Source organism: Schistocerca cancellata, chromosome 5 (assembly GCF_023864275.1).
Source record: "Schistocerca cancellata isolate TAMUIC-IGC-003103 chromosome 5, iqSchCanc2.1, whole genome shotgun sequence".
Lineage (NCBI taxonomy): Eukaryota > Metazoa > Arthropoda > Insecta > Orthoptera > Acrididae > Schistocerca > Schistocerca cancellata.
Window position 1 is genome coordinate 647560749 of NC_064630.1, and position 15687 is coordinate 647576435.

Below are 15687 nucleotides of genomic sequence, written 5' to 3' on the forward strand. Positions count from 1 at the left end.
AAGGATAACGCTTTACATATTTCAACCAACATTCCACAAGCACAAAAAATAAGTCACACTCCCTCTATTCTTAGGTAGATGTAAAAAAAAAAAAAAAAAAAAAAAAAAAAAAAAAAAAAAAAAAAAAAAAAAAAAAAAAACAAAGGTTGGCTGCCATAAGGTCATGTAACCCTTCGGATACTGCTTGTAATTTATACCACTATTGTTTTCTTTAACCTTCTGATGTATGGGACAACTCCATAATTGTTTAATTATTTTTTGACTAAGATTCTTAACCTTCTGTCGGACGCGGTGTTTGTCGCAGCAAGATCAGGTGCGGTGTATCAAATTGATCACACCGTTTATTCACGTGATCATTTATTAAATTCTGTTCACAAAACATATTATAAGTGCCAAATATATTTAAAGAAAGACAAAGATGACATATGAGTACAACTGCAGTAGAAATATTCATCATTCAGATTTCTTATTGTCAATATTGGGCTTTAGTAACAAATGATAAAAGCATCGCTTTTTCATTTGCTTCTTTATTATATTTCACTAATAAAACACATTACAAATGACAATTGTCTTTACAGAAAGGCTATTATGACACTGGAGCAGAACAACAATGATATTACAACTCATTCATTTGTTTCATCGTCACTTTTTGACTGCGGTGACAAATGCGGAATTTTTCCGCATTCAGAGCAAAAAGGTTTAATGTGTATCAGATAGGCTTCTGACATATTTTGCAACAATATTTTGTCAGTCTTTTTTTTCTGTGCAGGTATTACACCTTTTCCTCTTGATCCCAGTCCTTTGTTCTTTGTTTCTGCTTGTGTCTTCTGCTTTTCCTTCACACGTTGGCCTATATTGTTGCAGCCGCAGTTGAAGATCTCTGTGAATTCCTGAGGTGTCCAAGCATCTACGAACCAAGTGAGGTAGAACTAACGCATGTGAGAGTTGCTTCAGGAATCCTTTTCTTCGGACAAAATTCTCTTTGTTGCCATAGAAAACTACTTGTGAATTGATTCCACTCATATTGATCATTGCAAAAAATATGACCATGGGCCAACGGCACACATTTCTTGCTACATTGTATGAAGCGGTCAACTTATCTGTAGTGTCGACTCCACCTTTGGCGCTATTGTAAAATGTTACAATGGATGGCTTCTGTTTATCTCCAGTGTCAACATCTACTGAATTACCTTCATGCAAACTTGATGCCAAGATAACACACTTCCCCTTTTTAGGAATGTAGGAAACTAGATTACAGCCTTTCTTGAAGCCAAAAACTGAACTATGGACAGCCCTGCCTTTACTGGTAGCAAACTCCAGAGGAATCTCTAGCTTGTTTTTCTTCATCATCCCAACAAAAGAAAGATTTTTTGTTCTTAGTTCTTCTATCAAAACAATACCAGTAAACCAATTATCTGCTCTCTCATTTCGACCTGACTGATAAATTGGTTCACATTGTCGCAGAACAACATCTGAAGGTTTATTGCTAACGTGGTACAATCCTTCTGGCTGCAGCCCAGCGTATATTTCCAGATTACAGAGATAAAATACTTGGGAATCCACAAGAGCATATATCTTAATTCCATATTTGTTTGATTTGCTAGGTATGTATTGGCGAAAACTGCACCTTCCACCGAATCCTTCAAGTTTCTCATCTACTGTAACGTTATCTCTGAGGGTGTAGGATTTATGGCAATTTTGTACAAACAGAGAAAATATTTCCTGAATCGCTGTTATCTTGTCTAATTTTCTCCTTTCATCACGAGTCACACGATTGTCAAATCTAAGGCACCGTATGATGAATTTGAAACATTTTATGTTCATATCGAGACGAAATTTTTCAATTCCATCCCCATCACTTCCCCACAGATCTTCTAAGCTTTGTCAGTTACTTTTGTTAACACCAGCCAAAAACAGAAGACCAATGAAAGCTTTTAATTCAATAATATCTATAGGTTTTAAGTCTCTCTCTCGCTGAAAAGAAGCTTTGATGCTCTCAATATACTGATTGGTATACAGAACTATAATCGACAAAATGTCGTCATCTGTGAGGCAATTCCAACATTCCAAAGGCGTTCTCAATGCTTTCGCCGCACCTATAGGACCAGGTAACTTTCGAATAATATTGTGGGCCCTGAAACGTACTCTCTGCGATGGTGGAACTTTATTCCATTTTGCCTCTTTGTCCCTTCCAGTATAATAATGCTGGCTTTCTTCTAGTACTTTCTCGTCATTTTCACTGTCATTTTCCTCTGTTTCTGAATCTTCCTGCCGAACTTCAACTGCGTCATCACAATCTGTGTCTACTTCATCTTCAAAATCCTCTTGAACTTCATCATTATCCTCTTCGAACAACATTTTTTGTATTTATGCAACATGATTTGGGTCAAGGAGGTTGTATGTATTACTGTGGCCTGCCATGATCAAGTGTCTCACTCCTAAAATGATAAAATTCCTATAAAATAACGCAGTCTGGCGCAGTGTATCAATTTGATACCTGATACTCAAACATTCTTAACTGATGATTAAATGGTCCAAAAAGAAAATAAGTGCATTACAGATTGTATATTAACATTGTACTACTTACTAAGTTATGTTAATAACCAAGGAAATGAATTGTTGAAATGCAACACCAACGGGCGCAGTGTATCAAACTGATCAATCAGCACATATATCGAAAACAGAGTAGTCGTATCGACACTGAAGCACACAACAATGACAAGCGTTCTGAAAAGGCTAGCTACTAGCGAGTAGGCGTCAGTGCTGCCACTCGTTACAGTAAACTTCGAGGTGTATCAATTTGAACAGCCGCGCCCGACAGAAGGTTAAAATAATAAAATTTATTTGTATGTTTTATGCATTTATGTATTCCATAAATCTGCAATAATTGTGTATGAACCATATTATTCCATCCTCAGGTCAGTGAGTTACGCATAATTTCCAAGATGGAGTGTGTAAATGTGGTTCCTAAAATGAAGCATTATTTATTATTGTCCGTGAAAGTTGTTCTGATGGCACCAGGTAACCTTGTTTACACTGTTGATATTTATCACTGAAGCCATCATCTTTTATTCCTTGCTTGAGCTTGAGAGTCAAATTGTGTACCTCGTTATTGGTATAGCTAAAACCTAAGGAAATAATTGTTATCACCCCAGGGCCATTAGTACATTCCACATTGTTCATATCCAGTCTGGATAATGCAATGGGAACATAGTTCTTCAACACTTTTATATAGTTAATCTGTAGTGGAAATTGCTATAAAAATAAAACTTATCTCATCAAGTGATCATGCAGTAGTCTGCTCTCCATGAGAAAGGCTAACACTTGATGGTCAGTATATAAACTTATATAACTATGAGGGTCATACAATAAGTAATGCCCCAATTTTTTTTCTCAGAACATATTTATTGTTAAGAGTCAGAATTTGGTGACAATATACATCAACATGTGGTGTCCGTATCTTGTTTTTCTTTGAAGTCTCCATCACGTTCTATGGCTGTATGCCAACATTGTTCTATAGGTGTAGGCATGTTTTAACTGCAGACTAACACACTCGTCATCTTCAAAGTATGTTCCCCATAGAGAATCTTTAATCGGCCCAAAGAGACGGAAGTCTGATGATGCCAGGTCTGAACTGTATGGTGGATGAGGCAATGATGACCAACCCAAACTGGTGATGTGTTCCCAGAATCTCAATCATTCCAGACACACTTCCAATGCTGACTGACAACTGTAGAGCCAATTGTCGAGTTGTGATGCACCGGCCGGCATGAATAATGGCATCCGCATGATCCAACATGTGTGGAGCAGTGGCTGTGACAGGACATCCTGAGCATGGCTGATCATGGAGCTCTGTTTCTGCATTTCCTGAGGCTGTAACTTTTTTCCACTTTAGCCCAGCTGTACTCCTATCAAGGATCGCCATGCACTGCCTACAAACATGTTCACCGTGGTTTCTTTTTCTGCACACAAGAATTCCATAACAGCACACTGCTTGTAATGTGAGTTGTATGTAGACGCCATTTTGATGCTTTACTAAGATTCTGCCATCTGCCAGAACAGTTCGAAACTTCACTGGCACACAGAACAAACATCAAGTGTTGAAGCATCAACAAGGATGTTTGCCTATGCGTATTAATGGCTTTTTTTTTAAATGAGGGGCATTACTTATTGAATGACCCTCATATTTTGATACCTCAAATCAAAGTTTGAAATTTATTTGTACTTCAGACTAGGCAGCAGGTAATGCCTTCTCCGTGGGCCACTTGGAGGGGGCTTTCCTTGGATCCTTAAGTCTTCAGCCCCTGGTTTGGTTTAGTTACAGTGATGACCTCTTCGCCATATGGACTTGTGGTGAGGCTGACCTTTTAAAATTACTGGAATTTCTAAATACATTCTCCCAATTAAATTTCACACTGTCCTTTTCCGAATCCCATGCCACTTTCCTTTTTTTAACCTCATCCTCACTGAAAGCCAGGTACACACTTTCGTCCACATCACACTCACTAACAAACAACAGTACTTACATTTAGACAGTTGCCATCCTTTCCATGTCAAACATTCCCTCACATACAGCCTTGGCATTCGAGGCAAATGTATATGTTCAGACGCAGACTCCTTACAGCAATACACCACCACTCTCAATTCGGCCTTAAGGGGACGTAACCATCCCAACAGCCTAGTTCAAAAGCAGATGTCTCAGGCCATCACATCCCATCCTGGTACTGCTGATACCTCAAAAAACCAACTTTGGAGCACACCACTTGTCACTCTGTATTATCCTAGTCTTGAATTTATCAATCAGCTACTTCGATAAGGCCGTGACGTCCTAAAATCATGCTCTGAAATGAGATCCATTCTGCCCGAGATTTTGCCCACCACACCTAGAATAACACAAACATGAAAAATAAAAAAAATAAAAAAATAGAAAAATTTAACAAAAATCATGAGAACAAACAAAGATTAACAAGAAGTAATTAGTGGACGATAATTTCTCAAGAGAAAAGTGGACTATATTTTAGGAATCATTTACAATTGCAACTGGAAATGTCCGTGGAGAAGACATTAAAACAGACAAAAACTTAAAATGGAATCCACTGTGTTTGGCAAACAAAAATAATTGTAGGAAATGGCAGTAACGGGTCAATGAGTGAGGTTTGGCAAAAAACAAATGCACAAAAAGTGAAAGAACTGCATAGAAACAGTGTGTAAAGATGGAAACAAAAGAAAGGTGGTATCAAATTTACAAATAAATTGATGAAAGATGATCAACATAAGGTGCTGCAGTGTATAATGAATCATAAACAAAGAGCTATATGTTATAACGTCAAGTTGAACAAATATATTTCAAGGACGACACAATACATGTAAGTCACAGATCAAGTAAACAAAGTAAGACGTGCGTACACTTTAACAATCAAATCAGAACTGACTCCGAGTCTAGCAGCCACTGGCTGGCTGGCCGCTTAGGTGGCACTGCTGCTGCAGGGCTGGCAGACAGCGCCGCATGTAGAGGACGCGCTTAACTGCGCGGCGGCACTTTGAAAGATCAGCGAGTCACAACACTTTTCCCCCCTTTGAAGTTTTTGCACTTGTCTTGATGGAGGTGGCCTGTAGATTGCTAACGTCCATAGGTGTTGTTTGAATGGCTGTAAGGTCTCGAGGAGGAGGCTTCCCGTACGGACGGAAGTGTCCCCGATGATAACGGGTCAAAATAACGGGAGACATGGGGGTCGCATCTGCTGGGACCCCGTGCACCAATCTGCCCGTTGCGGCAAGTCCAATTGTTATAACAGGAGACATGGGCGATGTGTCCGCGTCCGTAGGAGAAGGAGGCGAGTAGAGTTGTTCCGACAGATGGTGGTCATCTGGTTCCTGCATGGGCATGTCTCCTGTTGGCGTCAGTCCTTGTGCTGGCACTGAGATGATGGTGAGAGGACTGCGTTGTGCGTAATGAGAGATTCCAAGATCCCGAGCGTCAGGTAGTGCCAAAGGTGGTGTAGCGGCATCTGGAACAGGTGTTGCCGGCACACTAGGCTGAAGCTGGTCCAAATGACACACTGCAACACCTGTGTCCATCTGAATTTCATACAGGTGTCGGCCATGGTGTCGTAAGATGCGGCCAGGACTCCATTTTGGCTGCCTGGCATATCCCCCTACCCATACAAGGACGCCAGCGGTGAACCAACCAAGCGAAGGCACCCGTGGCCGTGAGTTGGAAGGCCACAGAAGATGAAGTAGCGTGCGGGGCTGTCGGCCATACAAGAGCTCAGCCGGCTGTGGTCGCCCATGGGGGTGAAACGGAAAGAAGCCAGAAATTGGAGAAGCGCATCATCTGCAGCAGAAGAAGTCAGAAGTTTCCTCATCTGAGCCTTAAATGTGCAGACCAGACGTTCAGCCTCACTGTTTGACTGTGGATGGAACGGAGGGGCCGTGATGTGCATGACGCCGTGATGGGCACAAAAATTTGCAAAATCGGAAGAGGCAAATTGCGGACCATTATCAGTAACAAGAGTAGAGGGAAGGCCTTCCAAAGAGAAAATGCGAGCTAGAGCATTTGTGGTTGCCGCCGTGGTAGGCGATGTGCAACAGACAATGAAAGTAAAGTTAGAGTAGGCGTCAGTAACGAGAAGCCAAGAAGTACCTAAAAAAGGTCCTGCAAAGTCAGCATGAATACACTCCCAGGGCTTCTCAGGCGAAGGTCACGGGGACAAAGACGACTTCAGGGCGGCAGCCTGTGATGCACAAGGGCTGCAGGCAGCGACCATGACTGCGATTTCAGAGTCTATGCTGGGCCAGTACACATGTCGGCACACCAGAGATTTTGTGCGGAGACACCCCAGTGCCCTTGGTGAAGGAGGTGCAAGACTGAAGCACGCAAAGATGCAGGTACCACAACACGCGGTGAAGCATTGTCGGTGGAAAGGAGGATAACACCATCCCTAGCCGTGAGGCCGTAAGGCAAAGCATAGTAGTTCCGCAATGGATCAGAAGTCTTAGTGGACGGATGATCTGGCCAACCCTTCTGAACACGGTGTAAAACCCGGGAGAGGGTAGGATCAGAACCCGTAGCAGCCGCCAGCCGGTCCTTGGTGATGGGGAACCCGTCCACAACCTGCTGCTCCAGATGGAAACACAAAAGTTTGTCCCTATTGAATGCCAGATCAGGACCCATGGGAAGGCGAGACAGTGCATCAGCATTCGCATGTTAAGCCGTCGGCCGGAAATGAATCTCATTATTGAAACGAGACAAGTAAAGAGCCCAACGCTGGAGGAGGTGTGCAGCCTTGTCGGGAAGTGACGTTGATGGATGAAACAAGGAAACATGTGGTTTGTGATCCATAACAAGACGAAATTTGGATCCATAGAGAAAAAAACCAAACTTATGAAGAGCATAAATAATGGCCAAAGCTTCTTTCATCCATGAGCGTTTTGGAGGCATAAGCAATGGGTTGTTCAGAACCGTCAGAAAAACGGTGCACAAGGATTGCACCAACCCCGTATTGAGAGGCGTCCGTGGCAAGAACAAGATGTTGGCCAGGTCGATAAGTAGCCAGGCATGGGGTCTGTTTCAGCATAGTCTTCAATTTGTGGAAAGCTGCATCGCATGACGCGGACCAGTGAAAAGGCACGTTTTTATGCAACAGGCGATGCAACGGCTCAGCCACCGAAGCAGCAGACGGTAAAAACCTGTGATAGTATGCTATTTTCCCCAAGAAGGCCTGCAGTTCCTTAACAGATGTAGGGCAAGGAAGGACATTGATCGCAGCAACAGTTTGCTGAAGCGGACGAATACCATCCCGAGAGAGTTGAAACCCCAAGTACGTGATAGGTGCCTGAAAAAATTTTGATTTCTGAAGATTACACTTAAGACCAGCAGTCTGTAAGACATGAAAAAGTTTGCAGAGACTCTGAAGATGTTCTTCAGTGGTGGAGCTAGTGACAACAATGTCGTCCATGTAATTTATACACCCAGGGACAGTGAGCAATAATTGTTCCAAGAATTGCTGAAAGAGAGCAGGGGCGCTGGCAACCCCGAATGGCAGTAGTTGGTACTGATAGAGGCCAAAAGGCATGTTAAGGACCAGAAACTGCTGGGAAGCAGCATCAATAGGAAGTTGATGATAAGCTTCTGGCAGGTCAAGTTTAGAAAAATACTGGCCTCCACAAGTTTAGTGAACAATTCTTCAGGTCGAGGCATAGGGTAAGTGTCGATGAGGCATTGAGCATTTACAGTGGCTTTGAAATCTCCACAGAGACGAATATCACCATTGGGCTTAGCAACGACAATGACAGGAGAGGACCACTCACTGGAAGTGACAGGAAGCAAGACCCCTGAAGCAGTGAGACGACCCAACTCCCGTTTGACCCAATCATGAAGGGCCACAGGAATGGGCCGAGCCCGGAAAACTTAGGCCGAGCAGTGGGTTTGAGCATGATATGAGCTTCAAAGTCGTTTGCATGGCCTAACCCAGGAGAAAAAAGGGACGAAGATGTCGTTGACAAGGAATCCAATTGAGCATAAGGAATAGCATCAGAGACGATATTGACAGAGTAATCTATGGAGAACCCAAAAACGTGAAAGGCATCGAAACCAAAAAGATTCTCTGGGGTACTATGATCGACCACAAATATGGGAACAGTGTGAAAGCCAGATTTGTAAGATACCTCAGCATCAAATTGTCCCAAGAGAGAAATCTTCTGTTTATTGTAAGTCTGTAATTGCCTAGTGACAGGTGACAGGATTGGAGAACCCAACTGAAGATACGTCTGAGAGTTGATGATAGTGGCAGCAGAACCAGTATCCACCTGCATGCGAACATCCCGACCAAGTATTTGGACAGTGAGGAATAACTTCCCTGAAAGGGAAGAAGTACAATTGACAGACAACACAGAAGCAGAATCAGCATCATGTGCATGAACATCAGGTATGCGGTCAGATTTGCAAACGGATGACACATGACCCTTCTTTTTGCATTTGTGACACACGGCTCAACGTTGTGGACAATCTTCTCGCGAATGTTTCGTAAAACACCGCGGACATGAAGGAAGTTACCGTGGGTTTCGCTGCAGTTTCTTAGTGGTGTGTTTACGGTTAGGCCGAGGCTGCGCTTGGGAGCGTACTGCAGCCACATCAGCTGGCGGCGACACGCCGCATGCTTCGTCAACAGTGCACAGTGGTTGTACGTCCCCAACGTCACCCCCTGCCTGTATTTGCGCTCCAGCAGCGCGAGAAATTTCAAAAGACTGAGCGATGGATAGTACTTCATCTAGAGTTGGATTTGCCAACTGAAGGGCACGTTGCCTAACTTCTTTGTCGGACGCCAACTGGATAATAGCATCATGTACCATGGAATCGGTGTAGGATTCTTTGTGAATGTCAGTAACAAATTGACACTTTCGACTGAGACCGTGAAGTTCAGCAGCCCAAACATGATAGGATTGATTCGGTTGCTTTAGACAACATTAAAAGGCAACACGAGAGGCTACCACATGCGTACGCTTTTGAAAATATATGGACAGAAGTGAGCACATTTCAGCAAAGAACAAAGATGCAGGATCTTTCAAAGGAGCCAATTGCAACAACAACCAATACATTTCAGGTGAAATCCATGAAAGGAACAGAGACTCACATGTTTGGTCGTCCGTGACATGAAATGCCAAGAAGTGCTGTGGAAGACGTTTTTTGTAATCAGACCAGTCTTCGGCCGTCTCGTCGTAAGGAGGAAAAGGCGGGAGAGACAATGACGAGAGACGCCCCGCATTGGATGCCGCGACGAAATCACAAATCGCCGATGTGAGAAGCATTTTCTGTTCAGTGAGACCTTGCAATAGTTGCTCTAAAGTAGCCATGGAAACCTGTGGGTCAATGATGAAAAAGAAAAATTCACTACCTCGTCGCCAGTTGTTATAACGTCAAGTTGAACAAATATATTTCAAGGATGACACAATGCATGTGCATTTTTCTACAGTTTTTAAATTTTCTGATCTTTTTCTTTGTTTGTCTTCCTTTTTTGCCTCCCCCCCCCCCCTGCTTCTTTTTCGCCACTCCCACCATCTCTAAAATTCCAAAGCCTTCTCTCTTGTCATAATGAAACCCATCACATATTACTTCATCCTGTTCAAAAACATCATTTAGCACTATCTGAACAAAGGAGACACAATCTCACAATCTCTTTCTTGAAACCTGCTTATCGCTGAGAGTTACCTCCAAAGGGTGAACAATGAAAGTCCCCTTTTCTGAATGTAATCCCACTCTTAATCAACCCCTTTTTATAGTTTTATATGCGGCAATCTCTTGCACTTACACAGCTAATCTGTTACCTAAATACCTCATTAGTCAATTTCTACTCCACCAGACTTCTCTGCTTCTACAAAATCCTGCTGTTTCCACCCCTCATGTTTCCTTGGATGGTATCATCCACAAAGTCAACTTCAAACCACAACAATATGCCACCTACACCTCAGAAAGCTATGCCACCTTCTCCTAAACTACCTCAACAGTGCTGTTTCCATTCCTGTACCCCTCCAGCTCCCTAAACAGCCACACTATTGACCATCACCACTCTGCTACAAACCGAGCTTGGCCAACATTCTTAACATCCTACAGTCTTCACTACTGCCTCCCAGAACAACGGTAATTCATGATCATGATAAGCAGCACAACAGTTTAGTGTTCTCAACTTCTCATCTAAAGCTATCTCCATCCTGAATTATCTGTGTTATCCAAGGATCTCACCTGCAGTCCTGCCTTGAACACACTATTTTTTATTGGACAGATCTTTCTAATATAGGAGTCAGTTTGTCAATGTGAGCTTACCAAAGCAGGAATAATCTTAAGCTATTTCATGACCCTAAATGGATTGCTCAAAATATTATACAAATATTTAATTATTGTTTAGTTTTCTTATGTATTCATTTATTGTACTGATGAATTCATTGACCACCAACCAGCATACTTAGCACATGTCTACATTCATAACAGATTTTTCAATTCATAGTGTAAGCTAATCTTGTGACTGGTGTTATGTCTGTAGAACTTCAGAGTGAATAAGTATTTTTGTGACAAAGTGCATGAGAAAAAATGTGTTGGAAGTCGAGGTATATGTTCCCAAGCCCAATGAGAGGGGGGAGCTAGGGCTCTACACTCAGGGCCCAGACTGCTGCAAGGGACCTGGACGTCATACAAGAGACCTATATTACACATTTAATAAACATAGTGCCAAATGGAAGAATGTCATAGAAGTTGTAGTGTCTCAATTAAACAATATTTTTTAAAAAAACTGCACTACAGGAGAAAGTAAATTATGTCTCTGGTACTGCAACATACATTGCTAGACCAGAGACAGAACAGGTAATTTCAGAATCTCTCTTATCACATATACTTTCTCTTGCTGACTGCGGTCTCATACAGGGACATGAAAAGTATCATAATATTGTCCAACTTTCACATAAAAGACATGATCATTTGTTACACGCGATAGGCCATCCTTCTCTGTACAGAGATTAGAAACAATAAAAACTCTTATATCCTGGCGAGCTTTAAAAAAGGACTGATCTTATTTCACAAAGAACTGAGCTCGTTACCCAAAGAACTGACCTTACTATTTTTATTATCCTTGACATTTATTACAACTTATTTATTGAGATTTATGTCATAGAGAAGTATTCGTTTATCAGTTTCAGTGAAGCCAATAAAAGAGTGAATGAATAAAGAAAGAACCCCATTCTAATATGTGACCTCCTTTTAAGCATATTGTAAGCATTAATAACAGACTTTCAGTAACTTTTCTTTCTATGACAGTTGTGATTTATTTTGTTTTTTCAATTTGTAAGAGAGAGATTGTCACAATTTCAGTTCATTATATACTCGGGCCATAGTTTATATACAAAGTGTTATCAATATTAGTAAGTTTCAGTTTATGACAAGAACAATACAATCGTCTCTGTTAGACAGCAGTGCTCCTTCATTTTTTAGTAATTTTCCTTCCATATCACTGAGCTTGTTGTTGTACCATGGAACAAACAAAAGAACCTCTCTTTTGTGCTGTGTGAATTTTTTTAGTGCTTTCTATGAGATATTGTTGTCCAGTTGGCTATGAGGTAAATCACACATCAGAAAGAATAAAGAATATTCTGTGATCCATGATGATGCGAAATAGATTAGCTGATTATGATACTTGCTGTTGAGATTCTCTTCAGTCCTGACACATCGATCAACAAAATCGCTGTTTTATTAGCATAACAATTTAAATCTCTGTCACATTAATATATAGCAGTGTGTAGTGTTTTTTTTTTGTGTCTACTGTGATAAACTCACTCTTTGTCACGTTAAATGTCATACCCTACAATCCAACTACCCCAACCTGTTCATGTAACAGCTGCTGAACATCATCTTTCTTATTAGCCCAGATTATTAAATCATCACAAAAGCCATCCTCTTGGAAGAAAGCACCTTAACAGGGCAGTGTCTGTGCAGGTGAGAGGGTTTCCATGCTCTCGTGATACAGAACACAATGCCAATGTTAGCCTAGCTAGTAGCAGGGCCACCCATGCCAGTACGACCTCAGTGAAAGAGTCAGATGAGATGTGATTCACAATGCCCTTTTCTGCTTTGTTATATCCTGACTTTTCCCCTTATTTAGGCGATATAGAGTTCACCATTACTGATATACAATCTGTATATGGAAAGGACACCTCCAAACCAAATTCACAAATTGGCATTTGTGTTACACATGTGTATGAGGCAATGGAAATGAGTGGCAGCTGCCTGCAGCTGATATTAGTTCACACATTGCACATTGTCACTCTTGTGCAACCTGTGATCAAGGGCAAGAGCATGACGTGAGTAGTGGGCTAGCTCGTTGGCAACTGAAACTTGCCTCTTGCACAGTATCATCCACAGAGTGGACATTCTATCCACTTGCAACAATGAGGAATTAACATGGATATTTGCAGTTTGCCAGAAGTCCACAAAAATGGACATAAGTACAGATGCCACAGGTCACTACTGACAGTGGATCAGACCAACATAGATTCACTGGTCAGTCACTGCTTGTTTCAAGTTGGGTAACACACAGCAATTAGGTACTGGCTGTTCCTGACACCAAGTTCTGTTTGGGTGTATGGATCACTAGCTTTGCTACAAGTCAACGCTTTACTGTCAACACCGACAAAAATAAAAAAGAAGTACAAAAATATGTCACAATAAAATTTCCTGGCGGATAAATTCTGTGTGCCAGACCGAGACTGAAGCTCAGGACCTTTGCTTTTCGCAGGCAAGTGCTCTACCAACTGCGCTACCCAAGCACGACTCGTGACCCATCCTCACAGCTTTATTTCCACCAGTACCTCGTCTCCTACCTTCCAAACTTCACAGTAGCTCACCCACAAACTTTGCAAGACCAGCACTTGTGGAAGAAAGGATATTGTGGAGACATGGTGTAGCCACAAACTGGGAGATGTTTCCAGAATGAAGTTTTTACTCTGCAGCAGAGTGTGTGCTGATATGAAACTTCCTGGCAGATTAAAACTGTGTGACGGACTGAGACTCGAACTTGGTGTCATTGCCTTCGCCTATTGCGGTGGAAGCCTCCGCAATATCCTTTCTTCCAGAAGTGCTGGTCTTGTAACTTTCACAGGAGAGCTTCTGTAAAGTTTGGAAGGCAGGAGACGAGGTTCTGGCGGAAATAAAGCTATGAGAAAGGGTCATGAGTCGTGCTTGGGTAGCTCAGTTGGTAGAGCACTTGGCCATGAAAGGCAAAGGTCCCAAGTTCGAGTCTCAGTGCTGCACACTGTTTTAATGTGCTAGGAAGTTTCATATCAACACACACTCTGTTGCAGAATGAAAATTTCGATCTATGTCACTAAACTTTGCAACATTGAACACATACTCTATGATTAATGCTTTATGGGTAACTGTGGGCACTCCCAAGATCTACACCAACCAGCCAGCATTGACATTGAATTAACCTCGCTTAATATTGCTACAATAATCTTTCAGGAAGCCATGCTTCCAGAGAAGAAAAATTACACATTTTTCTGGAAGGAAAAGTACGTAGTCAGTCCCAGACAACTTATGGTTACTGTTCGCAGTGACCTACTACATTGAACTGACAGCACCACTGGGATCTCAGAATGCTTTATGGCTTTGTGTTTGTCAACTAGTAGCGAACCTATAACACTGATAGCTGTTGGTATATGTGCCAATGATTACCTTGGCTGCTGACTTAAAGGATCACTTTCACAAACATGTCAGTGAAGTGGTGCAGGTGGTGCACCCTGGTGATCATCTGTGCATTCTAGGCGATTCTAGTGCTTGTGTAGGATGTATTCTGCCACCTGGGCAGGCTACCTAGACATACATGAAGGGGGCAATGACAACAGTTTATAGCTGGTTTAATTTTGTGCCAGGGACCAGCTGTGCATTACTAACACATACTTAAATGGCAAAACAAGACACAAGGTTTTCAGGATGCACTGAGGTCCCAAACAATGGCGTCAACTGGATCTTATTTTAACTTAGAGAAAAGGTCTCCTCCATTTATCTTCATAAATGCAGCTTACATAGTGCTGGTTCTGACACTGATCAAATGCTAGTACCAACAAGACTGCCTCCTGTCCAAAACGATTAACTTTGCTGAAACACCTTGTAGAACCAAGATTAATCTTTGCAAAACTAAGGGCCCTGTAACAGTAGAAATATTTAGAGACAGCATGTGGAAAGAAACTGGTACCTGGCATGTAAATGCACCCATTACAGAAGGTGGGCACGAGGTCAAGTCACTTCTTATCATTGGATGGCACTAAATTTGGTAACATGAAAGGTAAACACAAGGATTCTTCCCTTGAGAATGCAGATGTCTTGAAACCCCTTCTTGATCTAGGCATAAGGCAACTGTCAACTGGCACTCAAACCCTTGCAACACTGTACATAGGGACCTAAGCAAAGCAAAGGCTGTCATTCAGTGCACCATCTGTGTAACTAAATTGACACTAATTTTGCACAGGTATCAAAAAGGCCATTGGGCCCATCCTTAATAATTTACACTACTGGGTGGAACACTATCCTAGCCTCTACTCATGCCCAGCCAACATGTGTCCGATCGCAATAAGGAGCACCGTCACATAGCTGTTGCACAGCTCTAGTTCAAGAAATGTCCTGGTGAGGATGGCATCCACAAAGAAACTGTTAAATTATCTCAGATCCTGGTACTCTACAAACTTTTATTGCAATGTTGCACTGAGGATACTGTGTTGCAGACTGGGTGAGATGGTGTACTGGCTAGCACACTGGACCTGCATTTGGGAGGATGACTGTTCAAGCCCGTGTCTGGCCATCTTGATTTAGGTCTTCCTTGAGTTCTCTAACTGCTTCAGGCAAATGCTGGAATGGTTCCTTTGGAAGGCCACAGCCAACTTGCTTCCCCCATCCTTCCCTAATCCGATGGCACTGCTGACCTCCAGGTTATCAAAGGTATTTTGGGTTAAAATTTTGGTGTCTTTGGAATTATTTTCTTTAACAGCTTAATAGCTTATATAGTTAATTTGTACTATTTTCTTTTCAATACATTGGTTATTCATTATTTTAGTCTTGATCTTCAGGCCTGCTTCAAACTGGCTGTATTAAGTTCTAGCATACGAGGGGGTACCCAAAAAAAAACTGGAATTATTTTTTAGAAGCTGTAG